We start from the raw sequence: 22,822 nt of genomic DNA, 5'->3' as shown, positions 1-22,822 counted from the left end.
AAAATAATTCTGATTCACTTTTCAGTGAAGGATTTTGTTAACAATACAAAGAAATCGGTATAGTAATCTTCAAGCATTTTAAAGTCATTGAAGAGAAGGAAAGCATTGATGTAGCTACTCAAATATCCCAGACAGATTCAAGGAAATTGTGGCAGGGAAGTCATACCACACTCACTTTTAATGGTAGAGGTATAGGCACCTGAACTGCACCTGCAACAATTTCTTCTTGCGTTATAATAAGCATGTTTTCCTTCATATTGCTCACTTAGTTATGGAAAAATTCACATTTAACTGCTGCGTAATGTATTGCCTAATGATTAAATTATACAACACATTTAATCCTGACTGGTATTGCAGTAAGGCACAAATCATTTCTGCTGCTAATTAATGGGCACTTCTGTATCTACAAAAAGTGATTTAACTAATCCAATGTATAGATTTTCTTGGGGGTAATTGCTCGGTTTAATGAAGTAGATATCTTCCACGGAAGCAAGCGTCATGAGCCCTTTCACCAAGTGGCTAAGATAGTTTTAACACACATGCACATCCCACCTTGCACAATCTTGGTGGCTATGGGTCAACACCAATTTTGAATTGCCTTCTGCTTGTGCAGTCCCCTTGACATTAATGGGAATACTCACGTAGAACACTGCGTAGAGTTTTAACCTGACTTTTTTTTTAAACTTATGTTCCGTCTAACTCTACTCTAAGTACCCAAAGCAAAGTAAACACAATGAGAAAACTTAGCTACAAAGCAGATTCTGTCCAAGACAACAGATGCTAAGGCACTTCATGTACTTCCGACTTCACTAGTGAGAGTCTGTTACAGGGACTGCACAGACTCCTGGCTAGCAAGCATCAACCACAACAGAAGTCTTTTGGAGTCATTAGATCAGTGAATCTTTGACACTTAGAACCAATGACAAATTTAACATGGAAGAAACATATAGCAAAGTAATTGGTCACAACTGAAGAACCCAGAGAGACTTAGTACCAGTTGTGATTGTTGATGCATGGGATGGGATAAGTTAAAGATAGTTGATACTGAATTGTAATGACATGGTGGAATGGGAGAGAGGTACTCATCCATGAACAGCAAGGCAAATGAAGAGAAGTGCTGTTATTTACTTAGTCATTTTTTGCTTCATGTTACTGATCGATAGATACTGATAGTTAATCTCTACCTAGATTTTACTTATGCTTTTCCATGCTGTATATATTTTAGTGCAAATGATAGCTGACTGGAGGAAGAAAAAAAAATAGAGACTGGTTTGAAATAAAACATTAAGCCTGGCAAAGTAGCAAGTTAGAAACTTGATGCTGTTAATGATTTATCATGACATTTATTTTTTGAGAAATCCCCATCATATTTCTGCCTCCCATTTTGTAAAGACATTGCACACAGTTTATCATCTGTGTATCACAATTAGCAGTATTAATAAGGGAAAGGATACAGCAATAAGGGAATACGAAAAATATCGGAGCCTTTGGCTAAGAACTCTTAAAATCTGTGGATTTTTCCAATTGGCATCAACAGATTCCTGAATTAGTGAACTTAGGCTTTTTAAGATATAATTTGCTGTTAGATATATTTTTTAGATTCACTACTCCTAACTCTTTAAAAGCCTTCCTAGATACATTTGAAAGACATTTTCCTTAATTTGGGAAGAACCACTGGCTAAAAACTTGCCATTCACTGTAGTTAAGCCAGGCCATAACTTCATATCAAACATATCAAAATCAGTCCCTTTGGGATTTTTAAATATACCATGAGATGGAAGTAGATGATACAAAGGGGGTGAATCTTTCCCATTAGATTTTAACAGCAACTGCTGATTCTCCCCTGCAGTCTTCACTAATCCTTTTGGAAATCACTGAAAATATTTTAGCGCTTTTTTTTTTTTTTTTTTAATCTATCCCCCACCTGCAGCAGGCAGTATTTCCTGAGCTAAACCAGAAAATGTTTGAGCAACTCAAATATGAAACCTTCAGTTTTCTTTTTCCTCTTTTTCCACCCTGGCTGCACAAACTCATTGTTATTTTCTGAGGTCTAGACACTAAAACATTAATTCTCATTTTACTCTTGGCCTTGTCTCTGATCTTTTATTTCTTCCCTTTCATGTTATGTAACATCAAACAACACAAATCAAATATTCTATAACAGTTATAAAATGACTGCTTAGTATAACACTTATAATTAGGTAGTAATCTACTTCCTTTATTTGTGTTTTACATGATTTATATGTTCTATAATATGGCAATAGTACGATAGTATTTTTGTGCCTGGATGTTTAGGAGCCACCTGAAGGATTCTTTCAAGCTAATAATTTGTGTCAAGGAATCAGAACACATACATATAACAGGAAAGTATTTCCAAACCTTTGTTTCAGCAAAGTTTGCATAGCTGAGCACAAAGATCAGGTGAGAAGAAATCAGAAATAAAGCATGCTTGCATTTCCCTGGACTGATTCATAAAAATCAGAGAATCAGGTATGAATTACAAAACTGATACAGTTGTATATTCTTTAGCACATCAGCCTTTTATGCTGTCTAGCTCTTCAGCCTCCTAAATCACATTGGCCCAAGTGCCATAACTATGCAGATAGCAAAATTACATATTCAGAAGTGTAGGAGACAGCTTTCAGTGCACTTAAATTTGGTTGGCAACAGACTCGGGATAGATTCTTTGCAAGAGCATCTAGAACCATAAACAGGAATAATTTTATTATATCCCCCTACTAAACTTTGTTTTGATACCTCTTGCCATCCAAGAATCTGTGCTAATTATTCATATATTAAAATAAGTCATATAAGCCAGGGTAGCCAGCTGGACAGTGAGAATACTTCTGCCCTTTTTTCCAAAAAGTCTCTCCTTGATATTCCGCAGATATTTGCATACCTATAAAGTTTGCCTTCCTAGCAAGTGTAAAGTCAAGATTTAATTGCATGCTTTCATTGATTAATCTTTTTTTCCACCTCTCCCTGCCCCGATCATTGATCTTTACTAAATGATTAAATTGTGTGAAGAGTTTGATATTAAACTGAAATTTCAGCCTGTGGTCTTTGCTAAGGAGCTACTGAGAACATTTTTAAATATATCTGCATGAGAATTTTCTTTCAACAGTATCAACGCAATAGGACAGAGAACTTGAAGTAAGCCACAAATTTATAGCAATCTAAACATAAGGAAAACTCCAAAATGCAAAAGTGCAACTTCTTATCACAACCATATAGCAGGTCAGCATGCTGGATCCTCCATCTAATTTAACTTGGTTATCTTCACTCAGTTCAGTAGGCCATTCTCATACACCCAGCCTGAGGAGCTGGTCTGCTGTTTAGGTGCATTATTACAGATATTTAATGCAACCTGGCAGTGCCACTGTTCTCTTGCAAAATACACATTTCCCACATCCTCGGTTACATTCAAATAACCATATTGCAGTGGGTGACTTGCTTGCAAATAGCACTTCAGAGTGGGCAGAAGATTGGTTCCAGGCTGTCATGCCGTACTGTTTCTTGGCAAACAGATTTTCAGTAACTATGTGTAGCAAACTCCACCTTTCCAATACCAATGGCTTCAGCAAGAGACTTCAGAAAGGAAGTCACAGAAGAGCTAGTCCTATGGCTCATTGCTTGGCATTGCTTTCCTTTACATGATGCAAAGATTTCACTTTGAAGTTGTGCTGCTCTTGGCAGTTCTCCTGCATTATTGCTGTTCATATGTTACTGTTCCTTTTTCATATATTATTCATTTTCCCTTATAGCAGAATCAGAGGTATTCTTCCCATGCTTTCAATATTATCTTCCCTAAAATGCAAGTCTCAAATTCTGACTAATCACATTTATGCTTAACCTAGAAAATGTAATTTGGGAGACATTTAGATTTTTTTTTTTGAATACTGATCCCCAAATTCAGCATCAGTGAACATTTTTGGTCACAGAGGTTACAAGTTCTTTCATTTTCCCATCTATTTTTCCCTTAACTTGCAACTACAGTGTCAGTGATTTCCCTGTTTTAGCTCATAGTTTTCTGTATGTTCATTTTTTTTTCAGCTGAGTGGAAAATGAGAGTAGGAGGAGTTTTATTTAAAATGTGTAAGAAGAGAAACTAGTGGCTCATTGAAAAGATCACAACTACTGCAGTGAAGTGTACTTTGACACATAAAAATAAATTTAATTCAGAGAATTACTCCAGCCCTCATAAGTGCTTAATAAGCCTCTAGAATGCTTTTTCGGTATTCCAGTTTGTGTGGTAAAGTACACTAAAGGAGCTCTTTTGTTTTGGTCTTCTTCATTCACGAACATCTGTCGCACTCTGGAACTAGGATCAGATATAAAAACAAAGCAAATTTAGAAGTAAAAAAAAAAAAAAAAAAACTCAGTTTGAGGTATGTTACAGAAGGAAAACAAATGTTATAATTTTGTTCTGATGTATTCTCCACAACCTCAGTGTCTTAAAGAATAGATAGTGGTAGGAAAAAAAAAAATGAGAAAGATCTTGGTACTTCTTAAAATTATTTTTATGCATTTCCTTATTTACCCTGGGAACAGCTTCTCAAACAAAGGTTGTTCTGCAGGCAAAGTCAGAGAAGCTGTGTTTTGACAGATTTTCAAAAGGTGATATATTTGGCAATCTTATCTAAAGTTTTCACTTTGAAGAAAGGCAGCATGAGCAGGTGGTTTCCCCACATGGCTTTAAACACAGGCTATACAATTTAAAAGAGGTCAAAATATATACACTGCTCACACATCTACACAAGGTTGTTTTTTCAAGCAGACTGCTAGTCTCCATCCCCCACTGTGCCTTTGAGGACTGCTACGACCACAACCTAGTTACACAGAGCTAAGTAAAGCAAACTGTTCTGCCTATGCTAAGTGTTACTTAAGATATAGTTCACTGCAGGTGGAAACAACAGCTGTATCTTTTGGGAAACCATACAGTGGATAATACACATGAAACTGGTTGGGTCCAACTCTGTCAGCTAACTGTATCAAACCCCCAGTTAACAATTGTAGCACCCACATGCTTAAAGTCAAAATTGGGCACAATATTGAAAAACTGCAAACAGGTTTTCTTTGCTATCTATGCTGATACTAGCTGGATTTTCCATCCAGGCATTAATTAGCATTACCTTAGCACATAAAGTAAGGAGATAAAGGCAACAGAAATAACAGAGACCCGATGTTCCTTCAGGATAAGAAATTCAACCTTTTAACCAATGAAATATGTATAAAAGTCTTTGAACATTGTAACCTTCCCCTTGCGACATGATCACAACTGCATCTGATCCGTATAAGTTGCTGTTCTTTCCAGTAGAACAGCCATTCAGGAAATTAGTCAGAACTAACCTCGTTTGGCAGCCGAGAAGCCAAGTGGGTTTCCAGAAGGTCGGAGCGCCCAGCACCACCCCCTGTGCACACTGCGGTACGACTCAACAGCAAACCTCAAAACACCCTCACAGCAGAGGCATAACCCAACATGCTATTCCAAGCATGTGCACATGGGTGGCAGCACGCCAGGGAAATCGTATGCTTTATACGTCTTCATTATCTATTTTTGGATCTTTGTATGATTATTGCTAAGACCTCACTTTTTTTCCTGTTAAATATTTGTTTATGCAACCTCCCTCTGCAGACAACTGTGTTCATGTGATCCTTACTTTATAAGGAATTTCAGTCCCATACATTGCTTGCAGTGCTTTTTGCTGCTCTGCTGGCACCTCCGCTGCTTACCCTTTAACTGAAGTGACACTTAAATCACAGAAAAACAAATCTTACACTATAACAGAAAGCTCCAAAAGCTTAAGGCTGTAGCAAGCAAGCCCCCTTTGTAAATTGAATTCAAAGTTATAGACCACATCTGGCAACATGACAATAATGATCTAAATCTCCAAGATCTACCAAAATTTCCAGACTCCACACAATTCAAGGAAAACAGGTTACAGGGTTGTTTTGATGTTAATAGAAGTGCAAAACCTTCAAGATTAATTAGAGCTCAAAGCATAAATGCAGAGAGACTTCCCTTCCCCTCTGTTCTTTCCCAATGGAGGCAAGGAATTCCCCTCCCCTTCTGTCTCCTCTGGTGCCCAGGGAGGGAATCCCTTGCTATTCTTACTCATGACGACGCTTCTTTTCTCTCCCACAGGCACTCAGAAGTTATCTTTTCTCCTATTTTCCCTTTTCCCATAAGGGGGTTGAGAATTCCTCTGCCCCCCTCCTCATCTCTCTCCCAGAGGTAGAGGGATTCCTTTCCTGTTTTCTGCAGACATTTGCTGTAACAGTTTTATGCTTTAATATTTCAGTACGGGAACTACATTCTTCCCTCCCCAAACCCCAGTCCCTGCCTCAGTGCAGCATTTAATCCTGGGAAATACAAAACCAGAAACCCACTTCAAATTTGGTTACTGGCAGCTGTGATCTAAATATAACTGTATCCACTTAGTATTGCTCTCTACTTTTAAGTGCTAATTAATTATTAAATATAGGCAATGCAGTCTAAAAACAAAGCAGAAAACCAGAATCCATATTTCATGATAGAGGCTGCTCTTCAGGCTAAAGCATAGCCTCTACAGTTGTTAGGGTAAGATTTAGCCTTTTGCTCTAAAACTTACTGGGGTAATCCACCCCCTGCAGATCAGTGAATATTATGAATTAGCAAGTTATCCTGAATTCACTTTGAGGGACAGTGATGGCCAAAAGAAGCCACCACTAATGTACAGGTTAAGTTCCATTTGAGTTGCATGTCACTGAAGCAAGCTTTGTGTTTTCCCTTCACAGGGTAATGAATTTCACCTGTGTGATTAAAAAACAAAGAATAATAGATGATGATGTGAACTTAGTTCATTTACTATGATACTTGTTGTTAGGTTTTAATAATTTAGGATATTGCAGATCATAGAGGTAACTGTTCTGTGATACCTTTGGTAAAAATAATGAGGTGTTGTTAACATGAAACCTCATTGTAATGTATGTCCTGTGCTAACCTAGCTTTGTTAGGATGCCTAGTAGATTTGCTGAGGATTTTCTGTCCTTTTTGCCAATTGATGAAGTGGGCTTCTAGAGTGTTGGCAAACTTCCAGTGTACTCTATTTTCTCAGCTTTCAAAAGTTTTAAATTTTGACTGTCAGGGATGTTGAAAACTTGAGTTAAAAGGAAAGAGGGATTCCCAAAAAGAGCTAATATAGTAAAAATTAACAATAAAAATGTAGTTAAGGAATAACTAAAAACCTCACAGAATATCAGTGGTAAAGGACATTCTATCTGTAGCGATGGAAAAGACTGAGATTACTAAAATATATTTCACTCTAAACATTTCTAGAAACAGATAGTCTCTTGGAGTAAATCCTTGTTTAAATGCCACTATAAGCTTGATTCCACTCAACTTCTGGCCAGATTGATTGATTAGGATTTCCCTATCTCATAGATGAAGTACCCCTACTGTCACAAAATCCTACCCAGTAGACCTTAAGGTTGTATTACCCACAGAAACAAACATTTGTGACAATGGCTTCTTCAGATTACATTGACATCAGGTGCTCATTCAGGGTACAACAGAAGTATGACACCTAGAAGCTGTTTCATGAGACAAGTAGAACAAGCACAATCAGCCAATTCTGAACATTCTTATTTTAAAAAGATATCCTATTTTAATTTTACCTTGTGAAGGTAAATGGGTACAAGTCTCGGACTATTGAAACACAGCATCCTCTGTGCAAACAAAAGATTGATCCGTCAGCTAAATTCAGAGAAACCAGCACTGTTGAAGCAGCAGCAAGCACAGTCAAAGAGCCAAGAAAAAGACAGCAGGGAGGTACTTTTGAGCAGTAACTTTTCCTCTGGCAGCTTACTAATTTGAAGTTTCAGTTCCTCAATCTGAGGAAGACTTCAATAGGAGTTCAGTTCCTAAATACATTCTGAGCATCTACACCAACCTCAGACAGCTAAAATCTAAGGCCCAAATAATTTCTCTTATAAGTAGGCTAGATGAATCGGTTATTCACAAGTGTTAGGATTTTACAATGAAACCCTGGCTAAGTTATCCTTCACTGCTTTATTACCTTCTCATTTTGTGAAACGTTAAGCATTCTTTTAGCTAGACGACACTTCAGTGGAGAGGTACACTATCCTTCCCTACCATAAGTGATTATAATGAGGTCGCATTAGGGAATAGTTGACAATTTTAGCTTGGCTTGGTAGCTTTGCTTTTGAAAATAAGAATCTGTTGGGCTTCCCCAGTATTGCTAAGATACGATGGCTTGGAAATATTTTCTTTTAAATAAATTGTCCGTATTTCTCTTGGTGTCAAGTCTTCAGACTTTGCTGTTATTGCCTCAAACCCTTAACACCGAGCAAAGCCAGCATTTTGGGGGAGGTCTGTGTTTCTCCCTGGAGTGGCACAGCAGTGGCCTGGCCTGATAGACCACAGCAGAGGCAGCTGCTTGGGATACGCACAAAGAAAAGCTCCAATTCCCTTAGCAACAAGGGAGCCCAGCAAGAGCAGCAGGGGCTCAGCACCCTTCTCACTACACCTGCACTGCAAGCCCTTCCACATGGGCCTCACACTCCCTCCCTGGCTTTGCAACAGATTTGCACCAATAAAACCAGCTAAGGTGAACAGCAAAGGATGCATTGCAATCCTGCAAGCTAGTGAACCGCATACACTTCTGCAGGCTTTTAACTGGCCAAACTACATCTGAACTCACTTCCCAGCTACCTTGGAAGCCATTATAAAGTACTTAACAACAGAACATGCTTAAATTACTATTCACCTCACTAGTGCATGAAGTAAAATAAGAGAAAAGTAAATATCCATTAGAAGAGGAGACAGATTGTAAACAGTGTGCTGTGAGTGTTAATCCACTTTTCAAATTCAGTGTTTAGTCTTCAAGCTTGCTTCTTCCCTGAGTGGATATATTACTAATATAATTCTTCGATCCACAATTATTAGCATGTGTCATCTATTTCCCCCCACACACACGTCTTACTGGCAAGAAGGCAGAAAGACAGCTATTTATTAGTATTTATATGTACTTAAGTCCAGCAAGAGATTCCCTTATAGTTTCCCAAATAACTTATTTTCATTAGAATGATCATAACCACATTATTCAAATTACTACAATTAGCCATAGGCATTCCATACATAGAACACATTTGTATAAATCAAGTTTAAAAAAAAGTCAAAATGAAATTCAGCCTTTAGTTGAGTTTAGAAGATGACAACTCTTTGAGTAGGACAGATTCATATGTGCTCCACTGGATTCTCACAGGTAAAAAGGAGAATCACACCCTGTACTCTGAATTCTTTGTGAACAGATATTCTGCTCATGTCTCTGTAAAGGAATGTTTTATTTCATTGCCTGTGTTGAATTGATGGTTATTACCAGTAATATACACTCATATAAAAGCATTCACAATCTGAGCTCATTGCTGTATTTAGCCTTCATTATTCTAGGGTTAAAAAAAAGAACTTGTAGTTTTTACTAAACTATTTTTCTGAATTTGAGATAAATGAAATGCAACATATCAAGACAGAACCATTTCATTGGTTAAAAAAAGTTATGACACTTAGGCTGACATTTAAAAGATTGTCCAGTCCATCATGAGACACCTCACGACAGGAAGAGAGGCAATACTACATCAAAGCTTGACAAAGGGAAAATTGATACTCTGGGCAATACATGTATTTTCTATAGCTTTCTTCTCTGGACTGACCTCTGATGACTGGCTTTGCTTATGAGGAAATACTGAAACAAAAATGGATATTAATTCTTCAGCAAGTCTTTCACTGTATATAAACAGTATTCAAGAAGTTCTGCTGTACTTAGTCATATTTCTGTGGGTATTCATTGTGTCTGATATTTTGACCTGGAAATTAGATGCCTGACTTTCACTGAAAGGCAATAGCAGATGGATGTCTTGCTTCCCTAAGTACCAGCCTTTGCTCTCAAGTTTAATACATCCTCAGAGGTAGTTAGGTCCAATTTGATTAAATACTAAATTTCAACACATTAACATGGTTTACCCATCCAAATTTTCTTCAATCCTTTGACATTTCTTCTCATCACTGAGTAAGAAAGCTTAGATAATCAAGTATCCTTACCATCAGGATCAGTTTCAGCAATTTGAGCTGCTGTAATCAAAATGTTCTCAGTTGTGCAACAAACAATATCCTGGCTTGTCTCTCTGCATCACTAGAAAGCATTCAGCTCCACTAACACAGTATGTTGGGGACAAGAAGAGTTTTAAAATGAAAATATTTAATGCATAAATTGTCTGTCCAGATAAAATGAGGCACCATAAGCACTTAATTTTATTATGCAACAGTACATTTAATCTATGGGGTCATTGAACTATTTCCTTTAGAAACAAATTACTGTGCTTATGGAAAGTGACAGTGAGTTCAAGTCTTTTCAGTGCATTAGATGATCTGGATAAAATGAATGTGTAGAAGCAGAGAAGCCTTTAACTTATTTCACATAGATCATCAAGCAATCAGATTGTAATAAAAAAGTGTTACTACCATTCCGACCAGATGTAAATCAATGAACTAGAAGTGAATGCTCCAATATTGCATTACTATTCTCCTGAGCTTTATGACTACCTTGTATTTTATATATATGTATTTATATATAAAACTATTAGAAATCACATATTAACTTCATTCTCATGCTTCCCAATAATTCCTCTTTTGAGAAGTCTTCATAGGCAGAAAAACTCTGGAATATCACATAGTAGGAGTCTGTGGCAATGTGGAATCTGAGCAAGTGTTTGCATTCAGATTTCAGCAGCCACTCTTAATTTTCTCTGATGATTTTATCTTTATGGTAAAACAAAAAAATAAATCCATAGTGGCTTTACCTAGAAATAAAGTGATAGGGACTGAATTTGTACATAGATATATTTCTTATATAAGTAACTCAAACTTACATGGAATAAGAAAATAGAGACCAGTATATATATGTGTGTGTGTGTGTATATATACATATATATATACACACACACACACACACTTTTAAACCTGTAAATTAAAAGGTCAAGCATGACCTTCTCTAGCTCCATTTTTAATTGAGAATGGATCAGTCATAGGAATTTTATAGGGCACTAGGGTTATGGAGACAATAAAATTTTATGCAATTTGATGCAAAAGTAAGAAACACATCTAAATTAGACTCTACACCATCAAGTTTCCTGAGAAAATGGCATCTTTCCAACACACTCAGAATGAATACAGAAACAGTGCATGCAGAAGTAGAGAGCAGAAAGGAAAAGAACCTTAAGAAACTTGGAGTCACTACTTCAGGTGCTCTAAACCTTAGTAAATTTAGGGGGTATATGGCCCCTAAATTGCACTTCCTCCAAAAAGGTAATTCATTACTGATATTCAATACCTTCCTATACAGACTTCCAAAATGCAGTTTTTCTACAGTGGGGATTACAATGGATAAGTGACCACAGTCACCACTTGCACTCCATGACTGGCCAAACTGGCCACAGACGCTTTGACAGTACTTTGACTGGATCAGTAAGCTTGCCTATGCCCTTCTAGAAGCTCTTTAAGGCATTAACAAATGTTCATCCACACCGATAAGAAATATCTTTGGAACATTATTTCATACTGAAAATGGACATTGTGTTACTAGTCAGATTACTTGATTTTCAGAAGAAATTCCTAACATTTATCTTAGAGTAAATCATTGTATCAGGGAAACATTTCTTTTCAAATCAGAAGATTTAGTACTTTTTGCAGTTTACTTTCACATATTTCACTTCCATGACACTTCTCAAAGCATCACCTCAGCTGAAGAGGCACGACACCCCCTCCATTTACTGATAGACAGAATAGCTCAACTCTGCATTCAGTCATATGGGCTCATGGGAACATTGCTTAGCATCATGCCTCATTACATTCAGGAGAATCTCACACATTTTAGTTTTAAAACATGTTAGTATGAAGGAGCCAGGAGCCACATTCTGCCCTCACTTACACTTGTGCTACTCCATTTGATGCTAGGATGATATCAAAGTCATGGTCAGTTGACATACATTTTTAGTGAGTCTCATAATACCACATGCTAATCCCTTCAGAGAATTTTCTGTCTGGAGACATTTTAAATGTGTTTATTAGGAAGACCATATTTATATCTTCAGGGAAGCCGGTATTTAAAGGGGAAAAACCTTGAAGGGCAGATGTTGCAATTGGCTAAAAGATTGAATTTGAGCTTTGTTTTATGCAAACTAGAGCGTGAACATTTATCATGTAACTAGGATTTAAAGGAGCAGGATGGAAGAATAGATGGATAAAATTCAAATATCTTTAAGTCTCCATAGCACACGTGAAAGTATTAAGAATGTATCAGTTGACTGTTTCATATCTTTTATCCTTGCTAATTGAAGGATAGATTTTGAAAGCTTTTCCAAAAGCTGTTTTTGGTGAAATATTGGAACTAATTTGATGGTACACACCAACATTTCACTTGTCATGAAATTGTATTTATCCAGTATAATTAGAATAATCGATCACACTCATTCAGATAAATGGATTGCAAGAGAATAAAGTCTCCACTGCTGGAACCTATTGTATGCATGAATAAAAATGCAAAACATTATCTGGAAAACATAGTAGTGCCATATTAAACTAATACATTAGTTTATCACATCATGCAAGAAGCTTTGTGAACTTTCACACATAAAAACAGTAATGACCCATTAAACTAACACCCTAGAAAAGTACATTGAACTCATTGTCACAGTTCAGCATGACAGATACTCAAGATGAAATTCAGGAAGTTATTTACCATTTTCCAGATATGCTGGATGCATCCATTTTTAATGGCTGGGAAACAAACAGTTTTCCTAAAATCATAGTCTGGGCTTTTAAATGGTCTGTCACAGCATGCATAGACCAAATTCTGCAATTTCTCTCACCCTGAGACTTTTGCAGTTGGGGGAGAACAGAGGCAGAACAAGATGAGAAGAAAGGATTACGAAGGGCCTTTTGGCCCCATAGACATCAGCAAGGTTTTGCAGAGAGTCACACCCAGCCAGCTTTCACCTTAGAAAAAGTGAAAAAAAGCAAGGGGTACCCTGAATCTACAGGATCTGGGTCCTTAATGCACACAAAGCCAACACTAGCTCAGGGCTAGTTCCATGGTGACCTAGTGGAAGAAACCAATTAAACATTAACACAATCAGCATAGGATGTTGATTGCTGTATTCTATACAGCGGTGTAGTTTCATATTTAGGTCAGAATTGCATTTCTTGACTTCATATCCCTGCTCCAGGCTTTTGAAAGGGGCCTTTTCTGATTATGAGATAGAGGGAAAGGAGATTGTTTATTGTTCTGTCCTCATTTGTTACATTGCAGCTATGTACTCTGTGGAGGTTTTATTTCTTTAGCACTGTAAGTAAAAAAAAAAAAAAAAAAAAAACACACACACACACACCACTGAGGTTTCTGCTTTTGCTTTGCCCACAGGTGAAATATAAAGGGGCCAAACTGACACTCCACATTTAAGTCGTAGTTATACTGCAAGAGGGTTTACAGTGGCTATAACAGCAGTGACTGTCAGCATAGCACTGATAACAGTAAGCAGTTTTGGGAACACTAGGTCATCCAAATGACATTATTTGGCATATCAACACATCACATCTTTCACAAACTACTTCTACTAGATATGAAGAAAACCACATAGATTTAGTGTATAAGAAATGCAAATAGCTAAGCTCATTTGCATGGTATTTGTTACTTAAAGTCTAAACTCTATCAAAGTGACTCATAGTCTTTTCAGATTGAGAGTCACTTGTGATATTGCTATGAAATAACGTAAGTTTTCATCTAAGTGATACCAATGAGTAAGAGAAATAAGTCTGCAGTCAACATGCATTAGCATGATGCTAACTACATGTTCCCCAGTGTTCAGGTTTTCTTGAGTGGCACCTAACTAAAATTTCTTTACAAAACTATTGCTTCTTGTTCACAAAGAACCCCACTGTGCAAGTGAAAATTGCATCGTGATATTGACAATGATAGTTTTGACAGTCAAGAAGTCTCAGTGAAAGAAAAGTACATTGTAAAATAGAATACAATGATTATAAATGTATAAATACTAAGAATCTCTCAGCCATCAATTTTTCTATTCCAATAAGGGTCAAAACAAAGTCATTTCAGTTTCTAATGGAGAGACAAATATCAGAGTAGCAATATAGCAAAATGACTTTTGGTGACCCACAGGATGACTTTGATGGTGGGTATACAGGGCAAACATAGAGCAACAATCACAGTAGGCCTCTTCCAGCATGTTTGTTCACACCTGAGTAAGAGCTGTCAAACAATGAAATAAGCATTACAAATGAACATTGAGGGACACAGTGATTTGGCACCGAAATACAGATCTGTACTGCAGCTATGTATGTCAAGTCTCATATAGAGTTCAGGCTTCCGGGTTGTGCTATTCCAGCAGGTAATACTCAGAAGCACATAAAAAAAGAATTCAAGAAAGATGCAGTGAGAAGGAAGTGCTCTTTCTGCCCAGTGGGTCATCTTTAAAAACTGAAGCAGCTTTAATACAATCTTAAGTAATTGCATAGCATACCTTTCATATCCTTCTATTCCTGCAGAATAGAAGCATATTAAGAGAAATACTGGTATTAAAAAAAAAAAAAAGATCAAAAAGATCTATGGGGACTGCTTCCAAAAGCCTCTCTAGCTGAGTTTGAGATAAACAGTTAGCAAAAAGTACAAGAAACAGCAAATAAAGCATATTTTCCATGTAATTCTCCTTGCTTTTAAAGCTGACTGTGAAACATAGAAAGGGATCCTTCATTGTACCCTGTTTTCTTTTATGCAATGATCACCTTTAACCCTATCTTCTTTGAGTATCCCAGACATTTTCTGCAAGATATCATGATGAGAAACAAACCAAATCATTTTATCAGCATATGCGAGAAATAGGACTTCAAAGAGAAACTTTGTAGGAAGAATTAGTCAATCTCAGCAGGACATCAGTCTAGACTTTAAAGTTGAATTATGTTGTTACCTATGGCAAGTTATCTATGGAATGGCTGCCCCAGAGAATGTTACAAGCTCAGCTTTGCTTAAGGTAGTAGATGTTCCCTATGTTATCTTCTTACAAGTGCCCATTTCAATATAAGACCTCCGTCAAGCCTATCAATACCACAAGTTTATTTGTAGGAGACACCATAAATAAGTTGCCTCTTCATACACAAATTATTTTTCACCCACTCAAATATTTAACACTGGCATGTCTTTCTCTTCTTAAACTACAAAGTGAAGGTATTTGCTAGAACACTACTGAAAATTCCTTAAAATAAGGGATCTAAAACCTTGAAGTGCGCACAGGCATTGCTTATAGGTCAATTTCTTCCCTTACAATTTGATAGTTACCTGTTTCTCAGAGGCTGTCTTGGTCACCGTGCTCTGGGAGACTAAGGAGAAAGAAGTCCTTATCACCCTTTTTACTGAGACTGAATACCAGCCAAGATGCTCTAGAACTAAAAGCTCCAGCTTATTCAAAATTATCTTCAGAGGTCCTGTGCCACCCCTAGTAGAGGAGGATATGTAAGTCAGTATTGCAGACATTGACTATTCTTTTCTCCAAGATTGACACTCTCTGCAATTACACTGAGATCTTACACAGCCAAGCAGTTTGTTTCCCTTTTCCTTACACTTAATGGACTCAGTTGAGGTTTTTTTCTTTTTTTTAAAAAAAAAAAAAAAAAAAAAAAAAAAAAAAAAAAAAAAGAGGGCCTATGCTCTTGAGTATTTAGAGACCAAGTTTGCATCTATCAAAGGAAGCTTCAACCTTAACATTCCTGGAAAGCAGAGAAATGATTTCAGTCCATCCATCTAAGGGGAAAAATATTCAGTCTTTGTTTTTTCCCACTCTACCTTTTCTCTTCAATTAAAAAAAATTAAAGGAAGAAAAAAAATAGAAGTTTAGCTGTACTTTAGTAGTTTATTGTAATAAGTGTACTTTCATTTCTTTTCCCTGCCTCTTTATCTGTCCTCCTGCACACTCAAATCATACTGCTGTTACCATAACTCTGGAAAAACTTCAAAGCAAAGAGAATTAGATGTTTGCTTCACAAGTCACTATGATTCCATATGCTCCCCACCATCATCTGAAATCATTTTTATTTGTACATATTGAGTTTTGTCATGTTGAACAAGGGTATCATCTTTAACATTATCAAGACTTTAAGCGTTGAATATATTGATCTCTGCCTATCAGAACCTTTAAAAAAAGGTTTTACTGATTTTCTCCATTACTGCTCATTCTGTGTATATATTTTAATATCTATTTCAGATGATTTGTTCTTAATACCACCAAGCAAGCTTTCTCTGAACTTCCTCCCTTAACTGCCCTACCTCAAAAGACCCCTCCCAAAGTACACAGAATATTGTACAGTAAAACAGAAATTACAAGTAGTTTCCTAATATAGAAGTTTAACTCAAAATTCTCAAAAAAATTCTCAATAACTCAAAATATTACTCAATAACTGAATAACTCAAAAAAATTCTTGTCTTTATATGACCCTCAAACACATGTATTTTGAGGATGATAATCTGAATTCATGTGTAATCAGCCTGTCCTAAAAATTTCCTTCAAAGATCACATTCTTGGGTCACTGACATTTCTATTTCTTCTAATTCTCCTGTGAGAAGTCTCCCTGAATTCAAATTAAAGTCTTACTGATTACAGCAGATGCCAACTGAAGTCCTTGTCAATTTACTATAGTCAATAATCTTCTCTGACTCTCTTGTACAGAGAGAGCAAAGAAACCTAAGTTAATACAACATACCGCAAAATTCATTTCTAAATGGCCCCAGGCTGCATTTCCCAAGTAGTGTGCATCTGACCAGTCTCCTCCAAAACATGTAATTTACCCTTTTCTCAATCATTTTGGTAATCCAGTATCTCAATTCCAAACAGGTATGTTAGCTTTCTGTATTTATGCTTTTTGTCATCTCTACTTGTCTTTAAAATGTAAATACTACACTACTATATGATTTAGATGAGAAATGATTCCATGAGCTCCCTCTGTAGTCTTTTTCCATACATTATCCCCATCTTTTAAAGCTTTTTGCAAAACAGTTAAGCTAGATCTTCCATGTTGCAATTTCAGTCCATTAATTCTCATCTTTTAGACAGAACCATTTCTTTCATTCCATCATAATTTACACATTTAGGCAATTGGGTTTCCCACCAGTTCTCTAGATAATTAGGGGTCTAGACTTTTAGGAATATCAAAATAAGTTATCTATAAGCAGACTCATTTAGGCTATCTTTAGCTAAACCACATCTTTCTTGAAGATATCTGAATTTGAACTGTCTCCCACAGCGGACCTAGTATGCCAAGAGACCCTTCTAGTGCTATGCAAGTGCTAGACAAGTCTTCGCATGTTTTACAGCAATGCTCTCAGTTATGAAGAGCTGCTCACTGGTCAGCCTTTCCTCAGCTGAGTAACTGCTGTACTTGTCCCTACTCAACCACACCTATTTTGTCAGACCATTTGTCTAGTTTTGTCAGGAAAATTTTAAATTCTAATCCCAGTCTTCTGCAGCCCCTGCTAGCCTGGTATTACCTGCAAATTGAAATGAACTTTTCAAATTAGTAAATGAATAAGTTTGAATAGAATATTTGTATACTAACAACTGCAAGGCAGTTTAACTTTTAGTCTGACTAGGTAGAACATTATGCATACAACCAAACTTTTTCCCTGTAATTCATCTGAAAATTAGTGTCATTTTCAATGATCTTGAAGTTTTAGACTATTTTCTTTTTCCAGTTTTAAAAGTTACATGTGGACAGAATCTACTATGAGGTCTTGTTCCCTATTTGCCCCCTTGGTGCTAATAAAAAACAGCTAAGCTAAAGCTAAACTTAGCTTTAACTAAGCTATTAGGATCAAATAGAGATCAGTTGAATTTCTTCATAAGTGAACATTAATCAAAGTTTGTGACATTTGTTAATTTTTCTTCAGCACATTACACATTTCACTCCCAAAATCATGTACATATCTTCCTCCCTTAGATAACACAGGCATTTTTAGAATGATCAAACTCCCAATGACAGTTAAACAATTTGACAAACTAAGTATATTTTTGCTTCTAGGTGCATTTTGTTTTTTTGTAGTTGTTTTCAATTTAAATAGGAACTATACCAAGTGATTTGGATAAGTATATCTGTTTCAGTTACTTTTGTATTTCAACTTTGTTATAGTTTAGTCTTAAATGTATATGACTGATCACATTAGCCACACACCATTGGTCTTAGCTGCACATCTTGAACACTAAAACTTTAAAGATAGGCAAATAAATAAGTAGCACTGAAAGCTGACAAATAAAATCCTGCTGAATTATTGCACAAATACATTGTATTTTAGATCAACTCAGAAATTCCTAAAGGTTAGTTGTTCCTGAAGTATCACTAACCTGAAATATAACAAACCTTCAGGCAAATACCTGAAAAAATATTCAAATCAAAAAAGATACAATACCATGCCTGAGCCATCCAGCTAGTTAGATTTTGAATTAGCACTTGCAGAGAGTAGTATTGAACCAGCTTCCCCCAGACCTAAAATATTATTCATCATGCTGTTAAAGCTTAACACACCAGTATAGTAGCTATTTTGATAAATGAAAAAATAATGCATTTTTAAAAAAATAAAATAGTTTTAAGAGATTCATTAATAAAAACACTTGATCTGAAGCACACTTCCACCTTTGAATTTATAGAGGAAGCTACAAATACCACAAAATATCATGATCAATCTAGCTCTTTAAATTTGGACATCTCAAATGTTAGTGAAAGACATTTCCTACTCAACTAAATCATACCTTATTAGTAACATGGAGTCAGCATATAACCAATACACAAAGTTTCCCAATAGGGAGACTTAAATTCAAAGGATAAGCTTCAATGAATAATGGAGAGTGTAAGTTCAAATGAATACTGGTGTACTTCAGACACATCCAGTGCAGCCAGGATTTCACATATCTCCTCCTATATCTCAGCCTGCATTTACTCACTTCAGTGAGAGTGACAAAATTCTTGTTAAATTTTGGAGGTACAGGAGCAGACCCACTTTTGCAAGTGTCAGCTCAACTGACTAGACTAGAGTCAACTAGAAACTAGAGAAAAACAAGCAAAAGTGTCAGTAATTTCATGCAGGAACTAAACAAATATCAAGAGATTTTGTCTGCAGATTAAGTTGCAATTTGTCCCAAAGTTTCTTTACTTCATGTACAGTACAATGCAGATAAGCCAAATATTGTACATTTGTCTTTGCTTGCTGGTAAACAATAAGTGGTATTTAAGGACACACATGCAGCAGGCAAATACTCAAAGCTATTTTGAAAAACATCTAGTCTCACCTACTAGATTCATACCCAAAACAAAGATAGATTAAAAAAAGGAAAAAAAAAATGAAAACTCTCCACTGCAACCCTCCCTCATTGGCTAAATAGTTCATGAAAAATATCAACTAAAAAAAAAAAAAAACACCCTGTGCACAGTTGAAAGGGATTTTTCAAAGCTCTCAAATATAGACCATGCTGATAGTGGCTTCTCTCCCTACAAATGCTAGGGATTTGCCTCATCTTGTTTTAGATTTCTTAAGTAATGGGAATTCCAGCTTGCCTAAAGCTGTTATTCTGTGGTCTAACAGATGTCAAAGAACATTTCTAACTATGGGCACTGTTGAAATAAAGTGATAGAAAAAGGATATCCTAGAGCATGAAAACTGAGAAAAGCAGGTTAGAGTGCAGTGATAGAATCTACTGGATGCTGGAAATAGAAGCATGCACCAGAAAGAATAATTAAAAAGATTTCCATAAACATAATTCATATAAGTTAACTGTAAAATTCAGTAATTTTACAGGAGTGGGAGAGCCTACACATAGGAAACAAGCAAGCTGATATCTTAGGAAGTCTTTGTTAAATTTGAAATCCAATAAGAAGTTCGTAGCATACAAAAAACGCTACGCTTTGGTATGAAGCATTGCTCATCCCTGGAGCAATGAGAAGTCAGAAGTACCTTTTTTCCTCCAGATTAGGTTGCTTGGAGTTCAGCATAAAGTTTCTGTCCAAATAGATAAGCAAAGAGTGTAAGCCTTGCCATTGCACAATTTCATTCCTTTCCAGATCAGCTAGAAGAGCTGACCAGATACAAAGCAGGAATTAAGGCTGTTGGTCATTTCTTGTTGATATTAAGAGACTATTTACAGAAAAAAAAATCCCAAAAGGAGAGTCATTTTTTGTAAAACATCATTATATATGAAATAATTGGTATTTCATTTTTCAGCAATTAGTGTTTCGGGTTTCTTATGAGATCAGTTATCTGAGAAGTGGAATGTTTAAAATAATAAAACTTGCTAGGGGAAAAAGAAGAGAACTGCATGGTTAGGTACTTTCTGCTGTTCAATGCAAACTGGTACATTTTTCTTAAAATACAAGTTTTAGTAATGTGTGAAACCATGTTTTAAATACAAAGGAGACTTTGAGTACATTTTCCTCAAATGTAGCAAGAATGCAATTTTTCATGCCTGCATGTTATTTTTATTCTATGCATGTTTGCCACATCTAAAAACGTGACCTAAAAATATAGTAAATGTCTTTAAGAGGCAGCACAGAGATGTAAACACTGAAAACTGTAAAGCCTGAAAACAAAAAAGAATGCATGTCTTTATCTAGAGTCAGAAATTTTCCTGGATAATGTTTCATTATTGTAGTAATATGCCTAAAGACTGCTTTCACTGCACATAATACCAGCTATTATACAGATATAAAAGCACCCTTTATCCATCTTAACAGGGCTCTCTGTTGAGGAATAGGATATGTAAGAAAGGAAGTGAATGTGTTATATCAAGGTATATGACATCCTGAAAGAAAAAAAAAAGACAATAGCTGTGGCAGTGTAGCTTTAGTCGTCCTTATGAAGGGACAAGAAGTGTCAAGTGGGCTTATAAAGCAAGTGTCAAAGGTGTGTTGGTAGAGGGAGGAAGTTGGCTCAAAGATTGGATATTACTTCAAACCGCTTTCAAGAAGCTAGTGATGGAAAAGCTCTGCCTGACTAACAGTCTGGATCATTCAGCTTGTTAATGTAATTATCCAATTGACAGCTACATTCAGGAAAAGCAGCAAGCTACATATACTTCTGAATTAAGAATTTTCAGCTCATCTCAAAAGGACAAAAGATGAAGACAGTGAATCTCTTCAGGTCCTTAAATTTATATAGCATAATGAAAAGTGATTTGATATTCTTGGATACTTAGAACTAGCACATCACTTAAGCCTTTACATGTGGAAAATCTTAAGTGTTTTTCTCTGCAGTACCAGACAAGTCTAATTTCAGGACTATCAGCAACTGGAGATAGTTACAACTTTCCTCAGAGAGGAAAATATGGCTTGCGTGTATATATATAAGTTCCTATTACTAAAAATGAAATCAAAAACATCTTAAAGCCAATTTTAAAGAATCATATAAGGTATGCTATCAACTGGACCTAACTGATTTACACTTTTAAAAAACAATCAGTGTTCGGAAGATACTGAAATACTCCCTTAAAGGCTCAAACCTAAAAAAGTATTTCTGGTATTTGATCTGCATTTCACAAGACTAAGAAGAAAGAATATAGACACAAGTAAACTTGTAGACACAAGTTTAAAGTGAAAGTTAACACTTAAGTGTAACTGTAGGTATAGTATCTAAATGCAAAAATAAGACTTCCTTTCAAAATTCTATTCAAAAGAAACTTCAAATTTCAGAAGTACTACAAAGTAACACTGATCTTCCAGAAGGAAGACAGACTTATCTTCATTATCATTTTTTATTTACATTCCTTTTCTTCAGCTAAGAAGAACACAAACTAAGGCAGACTTTTTTTAAAAAATAGACACTTTTTAACAGAAAATATTTTCAATTATTGAGGTATATTCTCATTTTAAAATTTTCTTTAGAAAAAACAGAATACATACTGGGAGCTTTTATTGGTGCAAGTTAATTTCACTTGTAGGCTGAGGCAGAATCAGTCCAGGACAGCTTTCTTCAAGCTTTGTTCTTCAGAAGCATTTGTAAGGCCTGCACTGACTTTTGGCCAAGATAACTGGAGTGTAAGTATAGTACTTGCCTTTTAAAGTATATACTACCAGTTAATTTCATGTTCATACTCATTTTTTAATCTTTTAATACTCCCATTAGATGTTTTCAATATAAAAAGTCACTCTTTACAAGATGCCAAATCACTGAAGTGCTGTTCAGATGTTCACTTAGATGAGCATACAATCAAGCCAGTGGGGGACCAGCTATGGTCAGAATACCTTCCATAAGTAGTTTGTTTCAGCTAGATTTAATGTCCAATTCAAATGTTAACTGACTCATTAGCATTACTGCAAAACAAAGGACAAGCCACAATGTTTAAGTAACTAAGGAAGTATGCAACCTAGTGTCATGAATTTTCCTAGCTCATGAATTTTCCTCATTTAGGTCATTACCTAGTCTTCCTGATGCATTTTCCTTAATTAACAAGCTAACTTGTTCAGATCTCAATTCAAGACATACTTGAAGTACTTCAGCAGTACTTCAGTACTTAATTTATTTGCTTGTATAATGAGTTGCTACTGGCCCATTAAAATCATGTCATACTCTTGAGGAATGGAGTGATCTTCCACGCTATAACCTGCTGTTTTTAATCTACTACCTGTTACAGAAATATGAAATAATAAAGCAGAAAATTCCAAAAAGTAGTTAAGAAGTGTGAAAAAAATTCTGTTGACAGTTATTACAGAAGGCTTACATTT

At 36.0% G+C, this 22,822-nt stretch overlaps 1 protein-coding gene across 1 annotated transcript in view; it reads left to right on the top strand.

Moving 5' to 3' along the window:
* The window catches only part of KCNH7 (potassium voltage-gated channel subfamily H member 7), a 229,548-nt gene that overhangs the window by 25,416 nt on the left and 181,310 nt on the right, over window positions 1-22,822 (top strand). The window lies entirely within an intron of this gene.

This window comes from Rhea pennata, chromosome 6, assembly GCF_028389875.1.
Source record: "Rhea pennata isolate bPtePen1 chromosome 6, bPtePen1.pri, whole genome shotgun sequence".
Classification (NCBI taxonomy): Eukaryota; Metazoa; Chordata; class Aves; order Rheiformes; family Rheidae; genus Rhea; species Rhea pennata.
The sequence above is the reverse complement of the archived record's forward strand: the minus strand, read 5'-3'. Positions and strand labels throughout refer to the sequence as shown.